The following is a 23881-nucleotide window of genomic DNA, read 5'->3' on the forward strand; positions in this document are numbered from 1 at the left end:
TTCTAAATTATACTTAACAAAAAGCTGTTTTAGAATAGCCACATCAATTTTGAAAACAAACAAACAAACAAGACCAGAATTGTAAGACATGTTACCTGATTTCACATTTTACCATTAGGTTAACAATAATTAAGACCTATGCATTTAAAGAAATTTTATTTGTTCTAATTTGTTGTACATGACAGTAGAATGCATTTATACATTTTGATTGATCATACATAAATGGAGTGTAATCTCTCAATTTTATGATTTTATATATTGTAGGATCACATTGGGCATGCAGTCATATATGTACATTAGGTAATAATGTCTGTTTCACTCTACTATTCTCCCTACACCCATCTTCCTTCCCCTCCTTTCACTCCCCTCTACCTAATCGAAAGTATCTCTATTCTTCCCTATTCCTACCCACCTTATTGTGAATTATCATCCACATATCAGAGAAGACATTTGACCTTTGGTTATTTGGGTTTGTCTTATTTCACTTAGCATGATATTCTCTAACTCCATCCATTTACCAGCAAATGCCATAATTTCACCCTTCTTTAAAGCTGAATAATATTCCATTGTATTTATGTATTATATACACATCACATTTTCTTTATCTATTCATCTGTTGTCAGATATCTAGGTTGGTTCCATGTTTTAGCTATTATGGAGAGCAGTATGGTGATTCCTCAGAAAACTTGAAATGAAACCACCATATGACCCAGCTATCCCACTCCTTGGTTTAAATCCAAAGGACTTAAGATCCATGCAGTTTAAATGATGTTTGATTCATGTGGATTAGAAAACAAAGAGGATAGTCTTTTCAATAACTTATGTAGAAATGACTAGATAGCTATGTAGATTTTAAAAAGTGACTCTTACTTCACATTATGCACAAGAATTTAGTTCAATATATATCATAGACCTATTTACAATTGTAAAATAATTGTAAAATGGAAAAAAAAAAACAAGTCACTATAAAGTCATTGAAAATTCAAGTTATGGATGGAGAAAAAATGCTATTAAATATTACGGTTTGGTTATAAGGTGCCTCCCAAAAGCTCATGTGTGAGACAACGCAAGAAGGTTTAGAGGAGATATGCTAGGTTATGAGAACCTTAATGCAATCAGTGAATTAATCCCCTGATGGGATTAACTGAGTGTAACTGAAGGCTGGTGGGGTGTGGCTGAAGGAGGTGGAGATTGGGGACATGCCTTTGGGGTATGTATTTTGTGTCTGGTGAGTGGAGTCTCTCTCTGCCTCTGATCATCATATGAACTGCTTTCCTCCTCCACACTCTTTTCTCATGACATTCTACCTCAACTCAAGCCCTGAGGAATGGAACTGCTGTCTATGCACTGAAACATCTGGAACCATGAACCACCAACTAACCTTTTCCTCCTCTAAAATTGTTCTTTTCAGGTCTTTTGGTCACAGCTGGGAAAAAGCTGACTAAAACATAATATGTATATTGGAAAATACCCTTGTTTTCAGTGTAACAAACATGACTGAAAAAAATCGTGTATGTAAAAAAGGAAAACTCTTGCAACTCAGAAGAAAATAAAAGGCCACTAAGAATGGAGACAAAAATTGAAAAGGCACTTTATAAACAAATATATATGGGTGGAGCCATATTCACATGAAAAGACGCTCAGAATCATTAGTCATGAGGGAAATGCAAATTAAAATCTTTTAACCATTATAATAGCCAGAAATAAAGTCTAGAAGAAATCAAGTATCAGCAAAATTTGGAGCAAGTGCACCCTCAGAAAGTGATGAAAAAGTGGCTTAATCCATTTGGAGTGTAGTCTTCTTGTTCCTTAGAGATTTTAGCCTTAACTTTCTGAAGGAGCTAACAATTTTCACTTCCAGAAAGCTACCGCATGGAAAGGAAAATATATGTTAATATAAAGAATTTTTCATAAGTGTTCATTGGAGATTTATTTATAATAGCCAAGGATTGGAAATGTCCCAAATCTTCATCAATAGTGAATAGTTAAACAAATTGTATCATACAGTGAAATTCTATTTATAATTAGAATCAATGAAATAGTAACACATGAAAAGATATGATTGAGTCTTAAAAATACAATAAAAAGGAAAAGAAGTCATCCAAATCAGAACAAAAATAATTTATATAAAATTTTGAAAAGACAAATCTAATCTATATGTACCAAAAACAGACCAGTGGTTGCCTAGAGCCAAGGATGTAGGCATTTAAGGTATGTTTTTAGGTAATGTGAATATTCTGTTTCTTGATTGTACTATTGATTACCAAAGCACCTAAACTTGTCAGACTTATTAAAATATACACATAAAATCAGTGCATATTAGCAAGTACTAGGCAAGAGTAAAGTTGTTTTTTACAAACATAATATCAAATAATAGGAAAGACTTATGTTAGTGATACTGTGGAAGGTAATGTGCCAGTGTATGTGTACTAGGTTCTGAACTATCTTCATGCTCATTTATGCAGAAAGTAAAATTCTAGAAAAGAACCCTAACGAAGTAAAGTGAATGCAGCAGAAGGTCACATTATATTATTATGAAAATGAAAAAGATGCCTATATATATGTATGTATGATCTACAAACATATATATGTATGTATGTGAATATATATACAATCATGAAAACCTAATTTTGATATTTTTTAATGAAAACTAATTTAAAAATGGAATGTTATGTTTAAAAATACTATGTATTTCAAATTTTCTTATTATATAAAAAAGTACTTATTTGAGGAAATTTGGCAAGAGTATTAAAAATTACCTATACCACCATCATGATAAGGTACCATAGTAAGATTGCTAATAATTTTGTGGGGCTTCTTTCAGCAGTTTATATAAATGATACAATATATGTATGATGCATATGTATGTTCCTCATACTACATTTATTGAGCTATAAAGAAAACTATGAAAAATCACTAAGGTGCATCTCTGGGAGATTGGAATCTAGAAGATTCTTTGAAATTTTCTATATCCTTCCATTAGAAAACACTACACACACACACACACACACACACACACACAGACATACACACACAAATATATAGTAATTTAGAAAAAGAAACAAAACTAAATTATATCTTTTAATTAAAGAATATAGAAGGAAATGAGAGGGAGGGAGTATGAAAAATGATGGAATGAGACAGACATCATTACCCTATGTACATGTAGGATTACACAGATGGTATGAATCTACATCATGCACAACCATAGAAACAAAATAATATACCCCATTTGTGTACAATGAATCAAAATGCAGTCTGTAATAAATAAATAAATAATTAATTAAAGAAGAAAAATATAGAACAATTTTATTGTATATATTTTGGGGGCTATTGTAAATGGTATTTCTTCTTATTTCTAATTCTAGGTGTTCATGGTGCAAAATAAGAATAGGATTGACTTACTTTTATTGGTCTTTTATACTATGTCCCTTTTAAGCAAACTTAAACAGTTCTAGGAACTTTCTCACAGATGCCTGGTGAGGTTCTTCCTGGAAAACCTTATCATAGTTGAATGGAGGAGTTCTATTTTGTCCTTTTCAGTACTGATGCAAATGACTTCTGTTTGGAGAAGGAGTGTACGGTTCCTCCTGCGAGGTCTTGATTTGCTTCCCTGTGCTTAATTGTGTTGGTCCTCTGGAGTCCTCACTGCAGCACCGGATTCCAGTTCCTTTTCAGATACTTTGTGTTTAGTGTGGGGCCTGGTTTTTCACAATCTTTCCTTCCCTCCTGGGTTCACGTTTTCCCTTTTTCCTAGAGTCAAGTCATCTCTTCCAGCTCTCCGAGCTGTATCCTGCTATATTTTTACCCAATGCTTGTTGGCCTGATGGTGGGGCCAGGTCAGAAAGCGAACTTTTCTTCTCTGATTAAGTGTCAGTGTTAGGCACTGTGTGTTTGAATCTGAGGACATGCTCACACAAGTCCTCTTCCAACTTTTGCACTAGAAATATTAAATATTCCTGATCCTCCCCAAGGTAGGTGATTTTTTTAACTTTCCTTCCCCCATTATAGTTGCTTTCTATCTGTGCCTCAAGGTTTTAGATGTGTGTGTGTGCGCACACACACACACACACACACACACACTTTCTTCACCCTGCAGTTGAAGGCATGTGATTCATGGAAGAAACAGGGGAGACAGGTCTCTGATGGCTAATGTACTGACTGCTCTTTCCTCCTTCAACTAACCCTGAGTATCTGGTGAGGCCTATGGGGAAATCCTTTGAAAGAGGTGGAGTCCTTCTCCTAGCTGTGGCCTAAAGGGGCTGTACACTCATTATTTACTGATTTTAAAAAGAAATTCCATCATATATATTTATGCAATCTTCCTGCCTCATTCTCTAAAGTCACTAGGATTACAGGCACATACTCCCAAGCACATGGGTTTGAAAAATATCAGTCATTTGGAGTATCTCAAGGTTTTTCTTGTGATAAAAACGGGACCAACATCCTACATTCTAAAATTCCTTTCCCTTTTTTTGGGGGGGGGGGTTGTGTTCATGAATAGTCTTCTAAAAATTGCAGTACTTCCTAAGCCGATGCATTACTACCACAAAAATTAGAGAACCAAGTAAATAAGAAAAAGGGAAAGAAAAAAGAAGAGAAATTTTGGTGCTTTGTGGAGTCTGAAAAGAGAAATAAAGATTAAAACATAAATTAAACATTCTCTATAATTTTGAATGAATGAAATTACTGCTAATGTCTGTAAAATATTTTGTTCTCCTCTTTATTCTGGATTATAATTGTTTGCATTGTGGTTTTCTATTACTGATAACCTCGGATTTTCAGTAAAGATTAGCTCATGTTTTCTTTTCTCTTTTGGAGTTGAAAAGGGACTGAATGAGTCATGAGCTGGAGAGACAAATTCCTCAGTCCCACAGCTCACTTAGCATCCTTCTTCTCTCATAGGATCCTGTATTTAGAAACAGAGACTCTGGTCACCTTGAAAGACAATGTTGGATGCTTTTATTATTGTCCCAAGGCAGTTTCTATTTTTACAGTTTTACCCAACATTCATCTGACTTTAAACTGGGACACTAGTCCTCTGATCATCTTGCTCAGCTTCAAGATTTCTCTTTCCTGCGTACCAAAGGACAGTTGTAACTTTAGTCATCCACAGCCCATGCATTAGTGTCATACCAAGTGTTCAAACACAGATCATGATAGTTTTTCAACTATAGTCCAGTTTAACTTCAAGCAATAGGAAATTTTCATCAAATTAAGATATAGCCTATGTCTACTTTCTTGTGCATTATTTTTCATAAAATTTACAACTAGACACTCCAGGATTTTGTTGATATCCAGGGAGTAAAGTCTGTTTAAGAAGCCAGGTGGCAGGTTTTCAGCCTTGAAAGTGCCATGTAGAGTACTGGAGTAATGAATTGGAGGTCACCTCACATCCATTTCTTCTTCTTTCTGATTCTCTTTTTCTATTTTCTGACCAAATCTTAACACCTAAATTCCACTATGGTAAAGCTAATCTCTATAATGGACCCAATATAATGTCATTTGTTTCATGACAAGAGAATCTAGCAAGATTATTGAATTGATGGATATTAGTTAAGACTTCCCCTCTGATATCTCTCTCAGGCCTGTGAGTTTGAGTGACAAAGGTGTGTTTTAGTTTACGTTCAATCTGTGATCAAATGGAAAGTATACCTAAAGGCACACAAACTCGAGAGAGTAAATCAAAGCCTCAAAGCACCAATGTTACTGAGTCTGTACAGTTATTTAGCCTGGTTTCTATGCCAGCCTCCTCAAACAGGTTCTGATAGCAAACTTCTTCTCCTGTGGATTTCTGAGTATTTTAACATATCTGGTATCCTGGTGCTTATATTTTTATGGTCACATGAAAATAATTATGCTTATTGGAATTAGATTTTCTAATCCTCAAATATTTCATTTGCAATCTGTTGTTGAGCAAGTCTTTACTATAGATATGAAGGCCATGGTTCATGTATACAGTCAGTTTATTACATTGCTATCTCTTCCAAAATAGTGGGTCATTTAATGATTTACCAAGTGTTAAGTTAATTAATGTCTCAGACTTTCATAGGTATGTAAAATAACTCAGTTTGCTATAATATTTAATATATCTGATCTCTTGTCAAATAGATATTTTTGGTATATTAAAATTAACTTTATGTAAAGGTAAATTCTTACAGTGCATGTGATACTGAGATGATAAAGTGAATGAAACCTTTAGTATAAGAAGTCTTGGATTGAAGTATCACCTTCAATTTGATAGTCATATATCTTTCAAGAGTCATGGTTTTCTAACCTGCAAAATAATTAGTAACAACATTACCTGTCCACTTTATAGAATTTTGTGACAATTGCCTCATGAAACATATGTGAAAATTTATGTATGTTAAACTTACATATTTTGATTAATTATATAGATAGGTAACTAAGTAGATACAAATATATAGAGGTAGTCACTTAGATATTTTTTAGGTTTTACAAATAAAAAAGAAGTTTTATTATATCACCTTGTCTGGAAAAGCATGAATACCACAGAAGATATTCCTGTTTTTGTGAAACTATATTCTACTACAGACAATAATGTTACAAATAAGGTACTTCAAAAATTATGATTTGAAAAAATAAAGATAAAATGAAAGAGAATAAATAGTGTGGAGTAGAAGTTACTCTGGAATGAATAATAGGAAAAATCTTGTAAGGGGTATGACATTTGTGTAAAAGACTACATGGCAAATGGCAAGTGAAATAGTTTTAAGATGAGAACAAAGGTAATACTGTCCAGGAACTGAAGTGACAGTGAATATAAAGAGAAATTGATTACATTTTCTTGCATGTTTGGAAGCTAGATAATTCCACAATGACCCTTTGCAAATAGGGGAAACAGAGAAATTGTAACACTGCTCCACTTTACCTTGTGAATATAGCTCTGAGGCTTATTTTTAAAAGGGATTACCTTGAGTTATCTGCCAGAGGATCTAGGAAGTGAATATCTCCCAAATTATCAAATGAATGTTAACACAACATCGGGGGACCCCCGGGACCCCCTGTCAGGGCACACCTGGGATGTAGCCTTTGAAGAGCTTCTTTAAAATCCCCTTGTCCCTTCTGATGGGCAAAATCACAGTCTCTGGGACAGGAGTCCCCTGTGCTTCTCCTTTGCTAGCAAAGCAATAAAACTTCCTTTTCCTTTTCCTCAAAACTGTGTCCTCCTTATTGAATTGACATCAGGGACAAGGGCTGAGGTTTCGGTTACAAAATCATTAGCTACTCCATCCAAGAAGGCGGAACATCAGAGCAAGAAGGACCAATGATGCAGCCTGGTTTAAGACTGAAGGACTGGAAACTCCCTGGGGAATCAACTGGTCAGAGACCACAGTGGAAGAGTAAAGGAGCTAGACAGGTCCAATGTCCATGGGCAATGGCGGCAGCAGCAAGAGACACACTTGTTCAAGAAGATTCAAACTTGCTTCCAGGTGGTTTCCTGCTTCTTTCGCTCTTTGTTCCATTTTGGTTTCTGACCTGGTGGGCACTGCCACCACCACTGAGCTCAGTTCTTCCCCCATTGATGTCCCACATGCCAACTGTGTCTCCCAGAGACACACTTAGAAGTCTCTTAACCCTAGGCTGTTCCTATCTGTCTTTCAATTCAGTCAAGTTGACAATCTTCTTTAACCATCACAATGTTGGTATAAGAAATAGAATGTAGACAGGATTTGTGAGAATACTGGGGATAATGGATTATACATATATATATGTATATATATTATATATGTGTCTATATATGTGTGTATATATATATATATATATATATATATTTCTAACCTATGTAAAGATTTTGAATTTCATTCTAAACATTGTAGGAAGCCTTTTAAATTCTCATCTAGATTTAATGAAGACAAATAGAATAAAGACAGAAGATAGGAGGCTATTGCCAAAATCCACATAAGGCAAAATGGGAGTGATATATTGGAAAAGGATCAGACTACAGATGTGTTTGTCAGGGAAAAAAAATCATCAAAAATTACTCCTAGCTCTTTGAAGTGAGCAACCTAACAAGAGTCTTATTATAGTAAAAAATATATATATATTAAACTACCAACTTTAAGTGGATTTCACCCTGAGTTAATGCTTGAATGCTCTACAGAATTAGATGGTTATACTTGATATACAGGTACAAAAAAAGATAATATATGTACAATAAAAATAATTTCCAGAAAAGTCTTATGTTTAGTAATATAGATAATTACACATAAATATTTCTTTCATTTATGACCCTTGCTACTACAAACATTGAGTCTGGGAACCAGTGCCCCACCTAAGTGATCCACAAGGAATTCTGGTTACTGACACTCAAGTTGCTTTAATTGTCAGAAAAGCTTAAATGGCATAGCTTGTGATAACCACTAGGACTGAGTGCTAGGAGGAATACAGATCCTGCCTGTAAAGCACACAGAATTACATGGTTAAACTCGCTATATATAGACAAAAAAAGATAATTGCAAAAATAGATATGTGGTGTTGATATAAAAATGAAAAAAATAGATATCCAGTTATTTTAAAAATTAAATATTTCTTGTCTTGAAATGTGAATAAAATCATTTTTCTCAAACTTGTTGGCTATGATACACCAGTAACCTGAAAAACATAATGTTTATTAACTGATATCAAGATGATACAATCAAATGAGAGAGGGACAAAGGACAGGTAGCATAGATAATAAATTGTCAAGTCAGAAAGATGGGGGTTAATTCAAAGAAAAGGAAATGGAATGACAATACCTGCAGATCACTTCCCTCCTCTCAAAGTTACCAATACCTCATGGGACTCTCTTCTACCAACACAAGAAGTCCTTAAGGAGTACCCTGGGTGACTCTTTTCCTGCTTTTTGGTCCTGTAGGCCAGATAGGAAGAGGTGAGAGGAAAGGAAACCAGAGATCTATAAAGGGGAAAGACACACCCCCTCTCATGGGCACCAGCTGAGTCATTCCCCTCTGTGGAATGAACAGTTTACAAGTATGGTCCTTCCAAATTCTCAGCATTGCACAAACCTTTCACCCAAAGAACCACAGCACAAAGAAGAGACAGCATGCTTTCCTGGGGTTTCTACAGCAATAGCTGTAAATGACTGCCACAAAATTAGAGCACAGTAAGCCCTGTGCCTCCTCTTTAGAGAAGTCTACCTCTGTCTCTTTCTCTGATCTCTGTCTTGAATGAAACTTGTTTTTTACGCTTGCCTTGGCATTTCTCAGGTGTTTATTCTTCAACTCTGGGGGAATGAGGACCACTCCTGATTTCCAAGACTGGTATCACAACCAACTAGGTAATCATACTCAATGGCTTAGAGTGATTTAAAATTGGGGTCTAAAAACTCCAATTAAAACCCCAATTAAAAATCAAATATTTTAGATTGCATTAAGGAAAGAATCAAATACATACTTCACAAAACCATGTAAAATATAATGGTACAAATAGGTTAAAAGTTTAAAGAATGAAAAAGATATACTGCACTAAAGGTAAACTGTTAAAATAAAGATGATGATATAAGTATCAAATTCATTTTCAAATAAAGCTGATTATATGAATATCCAATTAAGTAAATTTTTAGAACAAAGAATTAGAGTTCAAGAGTACCCTTTTATAATGAGCTTAGTTTATGTAGAAGACATTAAAACCCTCAAATTTCATTAATTTAATAAACTGAGAATACATGAAATAAAAATAGTGGAAGAGAAAAGAGAAAGAGAAATGGATGAGTTGACAAATAGACAGATTTTTAAAAAATTCTTTCCAATAATTGATGGAACAGAAGACAGAAGAGCAAGTGTATAGAAATTGATACAATATTGAACCCACATATACTAATTAATATTTATAGAAAATCGCACTTAACAACTGCAGAATATACAATCTTCTCAAATGTATGAAGAATATTTATGAAGAGAAATTATATTCCAATAATAAAAACTACCAAATGTAAAATTAATCACATGCAAAATATATTTTCTGATCAAAAGAGAATAAAATTGGAAGTCAATAAAATACAAGAAGCATAGAAAATCTTTAGATATTTGGAAATTTAATAACATATTTCAAAATTGGAGCCCTTATTTGAGGTCCAACTTTTTTTTTAACATAAAATTCCATGATAGCCATGCATAATAGAACAGATAAATGTCAAAATTTGGGCTGGAGATATAGCTCAGTTGGTAGAGTGCTTGCCTTGCAAGCAAATGCCCTGGGTTAAAACCCCAGCACAGAAAAAAAAAAAAAAAAAAAAAAAAAAGTCAAAATTTTATGAAGTATTTAACCTAAGTTTTAAAGATGAAATGTATCTCTTATCACAGGGAAATAAAACTAGATACTATTAATAACTAAATCAATAAGAAATATCCTAACTTGGAAATTAAGTAACCTATTTCTAAAAAATTGTTGGTTCAAAAGAAAGGAAACTAGAAAATACTTTGAACTGAACAGTGATGAAAATACAACATAAAGTGAGATGATTATAAGGCAGGGCTTAGAGGAATATGTTACAGTTTTACATTCTATGTTAGGTGAGAAGAAAGTTCTTAGGTCCAGTGAGATACAAGTGAACTATAAGAAAATACAAAAATTTGGCAGTTAAAATTAATCAGATTACAAAAATTGAGAGATCCTTCATAAGGAGTTTTCAGTCTTGGCAGAACTAACTAGAAGGAGAAAAATCCACAACAGTGGGTACAAGGAGAAATCAAATGAAATTTAATAGTCTTTTAATTGACATATTTGAGTTTGTGTGACACAATAGTATCTCCAAAACATACAAACAAAATTTGCACACACTAGGTAATTCGTTGCCATAGACCTTCACTGTGCATATAGTTCCTTTTTAAGAATGAAGGCAAAGCATGATATCAAAGAGATCTGCCTGAGAAACTAGGGTATTGGTAAAGATAGGGCCTGAAGGCAGACTGTATTGCAGGGTATCTGAGAAAACAAACAAACAAACAAACAAGCAAAAACAAAACAACAACAAAAAACCCTCTAAAATATACCAGACCTTAAATGTTGCAGTTTCTACTGAAGATGGATATAGTAAAGAGAGCCTAGATGAAGAAATACATTGGTTGATAATACTATACTACCGTAAACACTTACTGAGTGTTTTCTAAAGCTGAAATAAATAGCTTGGGAACACTGCTGTCCTTAAGCAGAGTGAAATCATCATAGAAGACTGAGGACAGGTCAGGAAAGGAGGGAGAAATCCCTGAGGAAATTCAGGCCTCTACTGCAATGATCCTCTGACGATTTGAAGGTTAGCAGGTGAATAGAGAATATCTGAAGAATGGAACAGGGGACTAGGTCTGGAAATCCAAGAGAATTCTTGAGATTATGAAACAAACGCAAAACAAACATCTATTTGATCTTTTACTCAAATATTGGAAGCCAGTAGAAAACTGAACCCAAGTTAAGTTTAAACTCAAACTCAATACCATGGCTTGATAAAAGGAAATATGTTATTTTCTGGCAGTAAATATTTTTATTATAGATCTAAGGGTTCTTTTACACAAAGTTCCTTGTTTGCAATATAGAATGAAAAGAAAAATGAAAAAGCTATGAAAGTCAATCCATGCTCAAATGACAAAATTGTCAATTAAAGCAAACACAAAAATGATCCAGTTAGTGAAATACTCAGAAAGATACTACACAGTAACAATGATAATGATGTCAAAGGATCTAATGTGAGAAATAGATAATATGAGTGAACAAGAAATATAAGCAAATGAATGGAAAATATGAAAAAAATTGAAGAGATATCTTAAAAAAGAAAAATGCAAATAATGGAAAATTAATTAATATGCTTAATGGAGTAGAGTCAGCAGATACAAAGTATAGCACTCTTGAATGTGGATTACTTAAATTTATCCAAAATAAAATATGAAGAGAAAAAGGAATTTAAAAATAAAATGTCAAAGATATGTAAGATTGTATCAAATAGTATAACATATGTATCATTAGAATCCCATAAAATGAAAATAAAGAAAATAGATCAGATTAAATTGAAGTGAAAATGGAAGAAAATGCCCCCCAAGTAGTTAAAACTATCAATCTAAAAATTTATGTTTAGTGAACTCCAGGTAGAACGAAATGAAGAAAAAGCAAAAGCTACTAGGGATACCATAGTGCAGCTGTTGAAAATTAAGCCCCACAGTACTGAAAGCTGACTGAGGTTTTATAAACTACTATACAAAGCAGGACAAATGGCTGACTTCTCATCAAAAACATATGGTATCTCTGAAATGCTAGTGAAAGGACAGCCAGTCTACCTTAGTCCTCAAAAAAGATTTGATGTCCTTGGAAAACATTCTTTAAAAATGAAGAGAAAACATACTTGATGGAGGACTGCTATACCAATTACACAAACTCTTTAAAACTCAACAAAAAGAAGTAAATGACCCTATTAAGAAATGGGCAAATGGTCTGAACAGATGACTCACAATATAAAACAGATAATATACAGATGGTAAATTAGTATATGAAACATGCCCAACATAATACATCATTAGGGAGTTGCAGATTAAATCAATGGTATACTACTACACATCTATTAGAATGGCTAAAATCCCAAGAACTGACCATATTTAAGACTGATAAGGTTATGGAACAATAAGAACTCTCATTCATTGCTGGAAGGGATGGAAATTTGTACAGACATTTTATAAGATCTTTCAACAGTTTCTTACAGACCTAAACAGACTCTTACCATATAATCCAGCAATTATGTTCTTTGACATTTACTCAAAAAAGTTGAAAATTTCTATCCACACAATAACCTATCCATTGTTTATGATAGCTTTATTTATAATTGTTAAAAATTGGAAGCAACCAAGATTTCCTTTAGTAGGTGAATGGATAAACAAACTGTGGTACATTAGACAGTGGAATATTAACAGTGCTAAAAAAACATGCAAGCTATTAAACCATAAAAAGACATGAAGGAATCTTAAATGCATAGGACTATGTGAAAGAAGCCAATCTGCAAGGAATACATATTATATGATTTCAATTACATGCCATTCCAAAAAAAGTCACTTGCATGGAGACAACAAAAAGATCAGTAGTTACCAGGGATTCAGGAAGAAGGGAGGAAAGGATGAATAGCTGGAACCCAGGGGAGTTTTAGGGCAGTGAAACTATTCTCCATGATACTCTAATGGTGAAAACATGACACACATTTATCAACACCAATAGTATGTACCACGCAGAGTGAGCTCTAAGGTAAAGTAGCTTCTTCAGCTGTATTAATATCTGTTCATCCATTGTAACAAGTTTACCACACGAGCAATATGCTAATAATAAAGGAAACTGTGGGAGGGACTAGTTGTATAGAATGGGGGCATCTAGAAACTCTATACTTTCTTTTTTTCTACAAATCTGAAATTGCTCTTAATTTTAAAAACAGTTAAGTCAGAGAAATGACAACAAATTTTAAAACATTTTTATAAAAAATAAGCCTGTAGGAATTAGTCTTCAATCAGACCTAAAATATATGCTAAGAGATTGTTGCCGTTGATTGGAACTTATACATGAAAGCTCAGATCTGCAAGAAAGAACAAAGTGCACTTAGAAAAAAATGTGTCTGTGTGTGTGTGTCACAGAAGGAAATAAGTATAAAAAAATAAAACAGCATAAAAAGTAAAAACAATATATTCCCTGGTAATGATGACATTAAATCAAGTCATTTATAATAAAGAATTGATATATACCATAAATATTTGAGAATTGAAAAATATACTTGTAAAAAACAATGACAAACAATGAAAGAATTTAGAAAATACCTAAGGGGGGAAAAAAAGCATAAATTTATGGATTTAAGTCAAGTAATGGTTAATGGAAATTTATAGCATTAAAATCTAACTTTTAATGTAATGCCTTATGTTAGTAAACAAATTAAGGTTCCAAAATAAGAAACTAAGGACAGAAAATCAAATTAAGTACAAGCGAGGCCATCATTAAAATTGGGGTGAAAATCAATGGTATGAAAAATTGAAAATACAATTTTTAAAAATTAGGTCAACTTTGATAGCTGATGAGGTAAATGAATTGATAAATGTATAGTAAAACTGTTCATGATGGCAATAGTAAAAGATACAAATATCAGGATCAAAAGATACTATGGACATTAAAAGGAATTAAAAAGGACATTATAAATACTAAGCTTCCATTGATGCAACTACAATGTGCTATGAATATCAAACACATTTTATTGTGTGAAAGAAGCCAGACACAAAAGAATATCAACCATGTGATTGCATTTACACAAATTATAACAATGGACAAAGTTAATATATGGTACTAGAATCAGAAAGTTGTCATTTCTGAGTGAGGAATTTTCTGGGCCACAAAGCTTTCCCTGTGACTTTCTGTGGTATTGGGAACATGTTGGGTTTATTCAAGTGCTAAATCTCTTGGACTTGACAGACTCAGAAGGACAAATATTACAGGTTTTGCCTCATATGTGGAATCTGGGGTAGGGGGAGATGACATGGAATTAACAAGGAGACTCTTAGAGAAGAGGAAGGGGACCAGGGGACGGCTGAGAGGAGGGCCAGGGAGGGTATGGGGATGTGATCAAAGTATGTAATTTGCATGTACAAATATGCCACAATGAAACCCATTATTCTGTATAATTAAAATGCACCAATAGAAAAAGTCTCTGAAATGCAAGATTTATTTTTTATAGTAAATTTTATTTCAACTCAAAAGAAAGGATATTTTTATTTTTTGCCACCTTGCCTTCTACCATTATACACCATAATTCAGGAGATTTCACTGTTGCTAATATTTTTATACTCTATTTTTCCATTACCATTTCTCAGTTGTGTGTGTTATTGTGTGTGTGTGTGTGTGTGTGTGTGTGTGTGTTTTCAATAGAGCTATGGTTGAGGCAATGGAGAGAAGAGTATTTCTTAAGCACCCCAAAACTGCTCAACTCTCTTAGCTTTACTCAATTTTTCTTGAGCTAGTATTTATTAGAAACTGATATGATTTTTTTTAGGGAAAGATTGATATGTGTTTTAAAAAGATATTTCTATAAGACATCTAGGTATTAGTTTCATGCATGCTTGAGTTTTTTCTTTATTCCTTAAAATTACCCCAGTGTTACAATAATATTAGATGGCCCTATTAAATAAATTAGAATTAATTAATTGTATATGCACATAGACATCTAAGTCTCCAGTTGGTTAATGACTTTTTATTCAATAAGTAGAGAGAAAATGGAGAATAAATATATCTAGCCCCGTTGTTAACGGTTATAAAGGTCCTGTTTTCCTACATGAATGATAATGATCCCACTGAACTGAATAACTATTGTTCTCATTCTCCTCACAGCTGGCAGATGATATAGTAGAGACAGTCCTAATTACCTGATGGTGTATGAATAAGCAAGGGAAAGATCAGTAGTTTGGTGATTTAATCACTGAATAAAATTAGTGTGAGACCCATTAATTTCCTTTTATATACAAACTACCATAAAAAGGCTCTTTAAACTGATTTCAGCATTATTACTACTATTTAGAAATTTTAAATAATATTATCTCATAGCATTTTTTCCCCCAATAACAAAACTGTTGAACACTTTCTCTGCTGGAAATGTTATTGAGAACCTGTTTAAATTACTGAAGCATTTAGAGAATCAACTTAATGGAAGTATAATGCACCACTTTTAAATATACATTTTGATGAGTTGTGACAAATTTCTACACCCATGTTACAACCAGGGAATGAAGAAACAGATCAGTTCAATTACCCCTGTGCCCATCCAGTTAATTTAGCTCTCTCCACTCCCAGACCCAGATATCCACAGATGTACCTTCTGTTCTTATCATTTCTGTCCCTTTAGATTATTTTGTAATTTTTCCATCCTATTATCTCTCACTTAGTAAGACCCTCTTGCAAGGATAAAAGCAACTGAAGTTATGTCAGAGGTCAAATAGACTAAAATGTCTATGTCTTTTCTTATGAGAAATTAATTCTAACTCTTTTGCCACTGGTCAGCTAGCAGCCTCAAGGAGCTTATTATAGCATGGTGATTGAGTTGATAAACATGGAGTTACAAAATGGATTCACTTATAATCCAAACAATAAATCATTTGATAATTTATCTATTAAGAGTACCATGTTTTAGCACAATGTTTTAGTACAAACCGGATCTACCAGATGCAGTGTAGGAAATTTAGGAAAGATACAACATCTGCTAAAAGACACAAAACCTAGTGACCATAATGATGCAGGGAGGAGAGTGAGTTCAGGGATTTATGGATGTGCATCCTGGAATACTCAGTACAGGCTGCAGGCTCACAGAAAAAAATTTTGAAATAAGTAACATCTCATCATAAACCTGAAAAAATTGTAAGAATTTTCAAGAAAAAGATGGAAGGAAAACAATTTTAGTCAGAATGCACAACTTAAGCAATAGCTGCAAGTAAGCATTGGTGAAGAACAGAGCTCTAGAGATTCATCTTAAGGGATTTGTATGGAGGATAACAGAAGGTTGAGGCATTTATGAGATGGTGACAGCATCGAATTTGATAATTTGGCACAACAATTCTTTCGTGAAGGAAATTGATCAGAATTGTGCAAGCTTAAATATTTTTCAAAGATGATGATACTACAAAGCTTGGGTATAAGTTTGGAGAGGAGCAGACAGATATATTTGAAAGCTAAAAATCAGAAACAACTTGGGGCTATCCATACGTATGTAAAGAGAGAAACTAGTGTTTCCCAATTTGGTAAATGAGTGAGAATAAATCATTTCATGAGTTAGGAAACTGAGTGGACATATCCACTTTGAGATGTCTTTGGAATTTGTTTAATGGGTAAAAAGAATATCTATAAAATCTTTATTAGATCTACCGATTAAATTTGTTATTTCCCATCTTGATCTCTAGGCACAAATACACACAGGCATGCAAACACATACACATATTTGCAAGTAAGTTATAGGCATCATGACACTTCAACATGTATCCCATAGAAAAGCATTTTAATACTGAAACAAAATTATCAGATTATTCAAGAAATGCAATATCTCTACTTTTATTCAATATGCTACAATGAGTATCAAATTTACCTAGTTTTTAACAATTATGTCTCATATCAATTAAATTTCTCTTCTATGCATGCACACACACACACACACACACACTTTCTTATTCATATACAGCAAATCAAAAGTCTTGTATTTTCTAATTCTTGTGAATTCCATAATTTTCTCAGGAAACAAATTTAGTCCACATTTAGAAGGTGAAGTTGATAGTGTAATTCAGAGATAATACAAATAGAATGAACTGGACCCTAAAATCTCATAAAATGCTAAAAGTATTAAAAATTCATCTGTATAATGTACAGATCTAGAGGTAGACTGGAATTACGTAAAAGGGGAGGAAGTGCAGAACAAATTCTTAAAAACCCATGTTATATGCATATATAAATAGACCACAGGGAATTTCACCTTTATGTATAAGTAAAAATAACTGATCAAAAATCAATAGATGAGTGCAAGTAAGTTTCAGAGAATGGAGGAAGGAGAAAGCTGAGAGGGAGTGCAGGATAGGGGTGGGGCTAGAAGACTAGAAGGAAAAGGGAGGATGGTAAACAGAAACCAAATTCCATGCATGAAAGATTTTGTAAGGATGAACCCAACTACTATGTGTAACCATAATGCTCTAATAAAAAAAATAGTCCATGTATAGCATCTTACAGATTTTCTTCTGCTTAGACTAGTTTCTCATATATTAGCACTCTTTTCTAATCTGACACTGGGATGGTTGCAGCTCTTCTCACAATATCCTGCCTCTGGCATAACTCTTTCAGCTTTAAAAAGAATTACCTTTCAAATATCATAGAGGTTTCAGTCCTATTTTTATTTTTATTCTCTTTCAAAAATCAAAGTTATATAGTAGTCCATGGTATTATTGTACACCTACAAAACACATACATCAAGATTCAGGAGCTGGAGAGAAATAAGGAGTATTCAACCTCATAACTTTTGTTTTGCATGGGAGTTTAAATTTTGAGTGACATAATGCTTATTATTTTGTTTACAGATTAGTCCCTATGTGTGGATGAACTTTCAAGGTAAGTGGACAGAATCCAACTTTCAATAAATTACCCAAATTGAAAATTCCTATGTGGATTGAAATGGAATTACTCCCAAGGATTTTAATGGTTTGGGATTTAGGGAGTCACGAACTGGAAAGTACCCTGGAGTACAGGAAAATACTAGTTTGTAGAACAGAATCTGATACTATGGCAAACTCATGTTCTGTGGACTTTTTATCTGCTAAATTAGGAGTAGATAAATTATAGGGCCTTTTTTGTAATAATTTAATTACATAATTTTATTAAAAAGGTCGAATTGCACCTCTATATCTCAATGTATTTCTTTGTTACATGTTCAACCAAGTCCATTAAATTCTTAGAGTCACAAAGTTGCAAATGAAGAAAAGTCTTGATTTGTTCAAGTTCATTCCCTGAATCAAATTTGGACACAGGTTCTCATGTTGTATCTTCCAAAAGCTGCACTGGAATATCTCTGTTATAATGCCACTACTAATGTTATGGGCCAGGCTATAAGAGCAATGGCCAAACAGACTCCATTTTACCCTGAGACTCCATATCATATAGGAAATGTTTCTCCTGTGGGAACACCCTGACTCTGTACCCATCAACAGTTGCTTAGCATGTCATGTTTGGTAACACAAAATGGCAATTCTTACATAATGTGAAATTGTTCTTTTCTTGGTTCCTATTTTTCTTGGAGAATTTATTTTGTCAGAGAACAATTGTCTAGATGTTAGGAACCATTCCTTGTTTTTGACCCTCTTCCCCTTCTGCTTATGATTTTAGATCTCATGATGTGAGTTTGTAATTTTGAATCATAGCAACAGCCACTTATGATTAATGTACCAACATGCTTTACTTATGGTAAAAAAACCCCTGCAATCCTATGCTTGGGGCTGTCCTCCTAGTACCCGTTTTGGGCCTTGTGTGAGACAGTCAGCCAGTTGGTTAATAAATACTCTCAAATTCAGACTTCTCAGTGGTGATCGATCTGTTCTTAAGTTGCGCCCCACAACACTTCTAACCTGACTTATGTAGCATTTTCTCATAATAAAATTTGACAAAGTGAAAAATAAATGGAGAATGACCTGATCAGAAACTCTATTGCTTGAAATATTCAGAAATGATGGACAAAATGTAAATCACCATTTTAAAATCAGAACTGAAATCAAATGAAAACAAGGAAACCAGAGATATGAAACGTAAATAACTTATAGCGGGAATGGAACACTCAGGGCTTATCTAGGAAATTATCTGGATAATGGAGTGAAGTTGGAATTTTCCCTGATATGTGGAGGTTAAACTACAATAAAGGGTGGGGGAGAGAAGTTCAGTAGATTAGACAAAGGGGAATAAAAGGAAGGGGGGGTAGATAGGAAAAGGAAAGACAATAGAATAAATCTAACATAATTTTTCTAGTACACATAGGAAATTACCTAAGTTAACCCCACCCACAAGGATGGAGTCCTAATTAGAGTAAGATATATCCTAGACTTGTATGATTTTATGAAAATGAATTCTAATGTTATGTATAACTAAGAAGAACCCATGAAAAACAATTTAAAAGGAGTTTGATTTTCTAATAAAGGAATAGGTCACAGTCTTTGACCCTAAATGCTGAAATTATAACCCCTCCACAAAGAAATCCCCCTCATTTAAAGAACAGAAAGGGATGAAAAAATCTGACTGTCTTCCTGGGACTCTGAGAGATGTTTGAGATCTGGGAGCAGAAAGTGTTTATCTCCAATAAGTTTGTTTAAACCGTAACCCAAGGCCAAGAAGATGTGAGATCCAAATGTCCAAATTAAATTATCTAAGTTGTGCAGTAATCTCATGGCTATAAACTAATTCTCAAATAAAAAGATTTTCAGTGAAAGAGCTGGGATAACTTAAATATTCTTTAGAATCACTTCCATGAAGTAGTTCATGTAAGACTCATACAGGGAAATAAATAAACCTAAGAAACAGCTCACATTTAGGACTTGGAATCATAAGTTTACAATTTATTCTAGGGAGGAATCAATGATAAATTGAAGAATAACAATCCCCAAATTCCCAAATTGACATAATTAGATAAGTTATGGGAAAAATTAAAATGAATATATAAAAGATGATTCTTTCAATCAGAATAAAGCATGAATGCATTAATAAAATAATTAAAAAGAATAAAATATGAAACATAATTTATTGAAAATCATAAACATAATAAGGAAATTATGGTGAAAGGAATAGAAATTATAGAAACAGAAAAATAATTTTGATAAAAACTATTTAAATCTTGTAGAAAAAAATCTTATTTATATAAGTATGTTTATATCTATATCTGTATACATATATCAATACCCATATAGAATTGATGGACACTTGAACATTTGACACATAATATAACTAAAAAGAGAAAGTTTAAAGATTTTTTTTTGTAGTTATAGGTGGACAGTATGCCTTTATTTTATTGTTTATTTGTATGTGGTGCTGAGGATCGAACCCAGGGCAAGTGCTCTGCCCCTGAGCTACAACCCAGCCCAAGTTTAAAGTTTAATATAAATCTATGGAAAGTGTGTAGACTAGATAATAGAAAGGAAAACATAAAGAGAGCAGTTAATGACCCAATTTAGCCTCCAATATGAATTTAGAAGGTAAGATAGAGACACAGCAAAGATGTAGTATTTGCTGAGATGAAAAGGCATTTTTTTTCAGAAAAAATAATAGGAACAGAAGGAATGAATGATATACTAGTAAACAAATATTTTGATAAACATAGCTAAGTAGTTAGGGTTTTAAAAACATTAAAATTAAAATGTTTTATTGCAACTGTACGGAAAAAGGATATAATTCAACTAAAAGATTTTAAACTCTCTCTTATTTTCTGGAGGAGATAAAAACTAAGTGGACAAAATTCATCTATGAACAGAGATTCTCAGATTCTCAAAATTAATAACAAAATATCAAGAACTAGAAGTCATATTAGAATTGTTTTAAAAGAATGCATACTATAGATTATTGTATTTTGTTTAAAAGTCAAAATAGAAAGAACATACAATTTATAATCTGCTAGGAAAGAAATAAAATGTTTAAAACTATGTATGGTGAGGATTAGGAGGAAGGGAACCCTTCACTAAATCCAACAAAAAGCCTGAAAGAGAAAAATAAATGAATAGATAAGCAAGACAGAAAACAAATAGCAAGGTTCTAGACGATTCAAATATATTAGTAATCTGTATATTTAAAGTCCTGTGAAAAACTCTTAAAGATTACATTTGAGAGACAGAAAGAGATCTAAAACAGGTAATCAATAAGCTGAAAGTAAAAGCAGGTGTTCTAGTTAGATTTTGCATTACTGTGACCAAAACACCCAACAAAAGCTAATTAAGGAGGAAAAGTTTATTTGGGACTCAAGATTTCAGAGGTCAGAGTTCACAGGCCTCCTCTATAGATCTGGCCCCAAGGTGAGGCTGCATGTAAGGAAAGTGGAGGAAATCTGTTAGGCTCCAGGCAGGGTCAGGAAGCAGGGAGGGAGGGAAGAAGGGGCCACAGGGCAGATGCACCCTTCCAGGGCACACCCCAGTGACCCACCTCCTCCAGTCGCCTATCTAGAGTAACACCAATCAGTCCATTCAGACTAGAATGGACAGATTGGGTTACAGTTTATATAATCCAATCATTATACCTTTGAATACTCCTTCATTAACAGGAGCTTTTGGGGGACACCTCATATTCAAACCATGACAGCAGGCAATAGATATTCTGACATCATAATTATAAAAATAGAAACAACAAACAAAGGTGTTATAATAAAAGTTAATAGTAAATAACCTGATGATAATTTGCTATTAGGATCATTACTTAATTCTAAAATAAATACTATATGAGAAATATAAAATAATCATTAATTATTAGGTATTTAATAATGAAAACTCAAAGTGTTTCAAGCAAGAGTTCACCAATACAAGAAAAAGTGAATGAAATTTCCTTTTGTGAGATTGTAACACAAAAACTCATAATTTCTCTAGAAGAGGTTAAAAATAGTATAGGTGGAAAAAAAGTTGGATAAAAAGAAAATATCTTGTTCTTCCTGGAGCCTGTAATCCACATTTAGAGTATGTGTTCTTTAAGAAAAAAAAGAACACAAGAATTATTTCCCAAAATAAACACATGTTAGGCATAACAAATATTTTTTAATGCCAAAGAATTGATCTTATGTCAGAAAACTATATAATACCTACAAATGTTTGGAAGCAATAGTAAGATGATAATAAAAACTACACTTAACATTAATGAGAATTAAAATAACTGAACTAGATTTATCATTATCTATCAGTCTAGTAACAAATTTGTAAGGCAATTGTAAAATAATGTCATTTATATGTATTTTAAATATACAAATGGGCCAGGCATGGTGGCATGTGCTTATAATCTCAGCAACTAAGGAAGCTGAGGCAGGAGCCTCAGCAAATTCTAGACCAGCCTCAGTAACTTAGACCCTATCTCAAAATTAAAAATTAAAAGGACTGGGGATTCAACCCCCAGTTACCTCCCCACACACAAAAATTTGAAGTACACCAAAGGGTACATTATATTAATAATATAGGAAATGGAAGGATTTTCAAAGCAGTGCACCTCTGTGTAATGAATTGGTTTGGAGTAAAAGAGCGCAGTGTGGTTTAAGAATGTGTATAACATTACATTTTAAAATATCTTAAGCAGAATTGTCTTTATACTTGAAGAATTGTGTTCATACTTGCTAGTGTGATATTCATTTTATTTCCAATTTTGAAATATGGCAAATTTCATTAAATAAGCAAATTTAAAAGAATGTTTATATAAGGCAAAAAAAATATTACAGTCATCATTACCTCCATTTTATGGTTACAGAGATTGAACAATGCAGAATAGTTAAATAATTTTACATACGTCACATGGAAAGCACATGACATTACTGGTAAGTAAAACAACTGGGATTCAAATGTGAAGTGATGCATTTTACATTTTAATGTAGGTTCTTCATAACAAATATTCATTTAACTGCTACCAACCATTTACTTTTTAACTGATAATAATATTTACTATTCAATATATAGTGATGATACTGTCACCATAATAATCATAGCTTTAAATATCTTTCATGTGGTAGGTACTGTTCTAAGCACTCCTGGCTTTCTCTCATTACATTCCCTCTTTTAGTTTTTACAACTTTATAAGTTCAGTGTTCTTTTCATCTACACTTTATAAATGAAGAAATTCATTCCTTATCTCTTGCATTTAGAATTAAATTCTTGCAGAAATTACTTTTTATTTATCTCGGTCCGTCACCATGCCATGGGCCATTGTTTTGTTTATATCTCATCATTTAGTATTAAAGAGATAAAAGTTAACATATTTAACAAAATGTAAGTATAAAATTCACAGTTAATTTTCTTGGAATTTTAAATAAATAAAACAATTTCAGGAGAAAGATATAATTTTGAATTTGAAAGTATAATGCTGTGTTTTTAAGAAAAATGAGGTAGATTGAGAGTTTCATCAAGTATATGTTAGAAGCATCATATAAACATTTAGAAAGAAATTTTTAAAAATTAACCTTCTACATATTATATCCTTAATACTATTGATATCTTAGAATTACTTTTCTTGTATGGTTTGTAAACTCTATAAATTAAATGCAGTAATTATAAAGTAAGTCCAATTAAAAACAATGTAAATTGATAAATTCTTGAAAGTAACAAGATTTTTCCTTTTATCTATCTTTTTCTCTTTCTGTCTTTCTGCCTGGACATATGTATGCATATTTATCTAT

The sequence above is a fragment of the Sciurus carolinensis genome, chromosome 7, assembly GCF_902686445.1.
Source record: "Sciurus carolinensis chromosome 7, mSciCar1.2, whole genome shotgun sequence".
Lineage (NCBI taxonomy): Eukaryota > Metazoa > Chordata > Mammalia > Rodentia > Sciuridae > Sciurus > Sciurus carolinensis.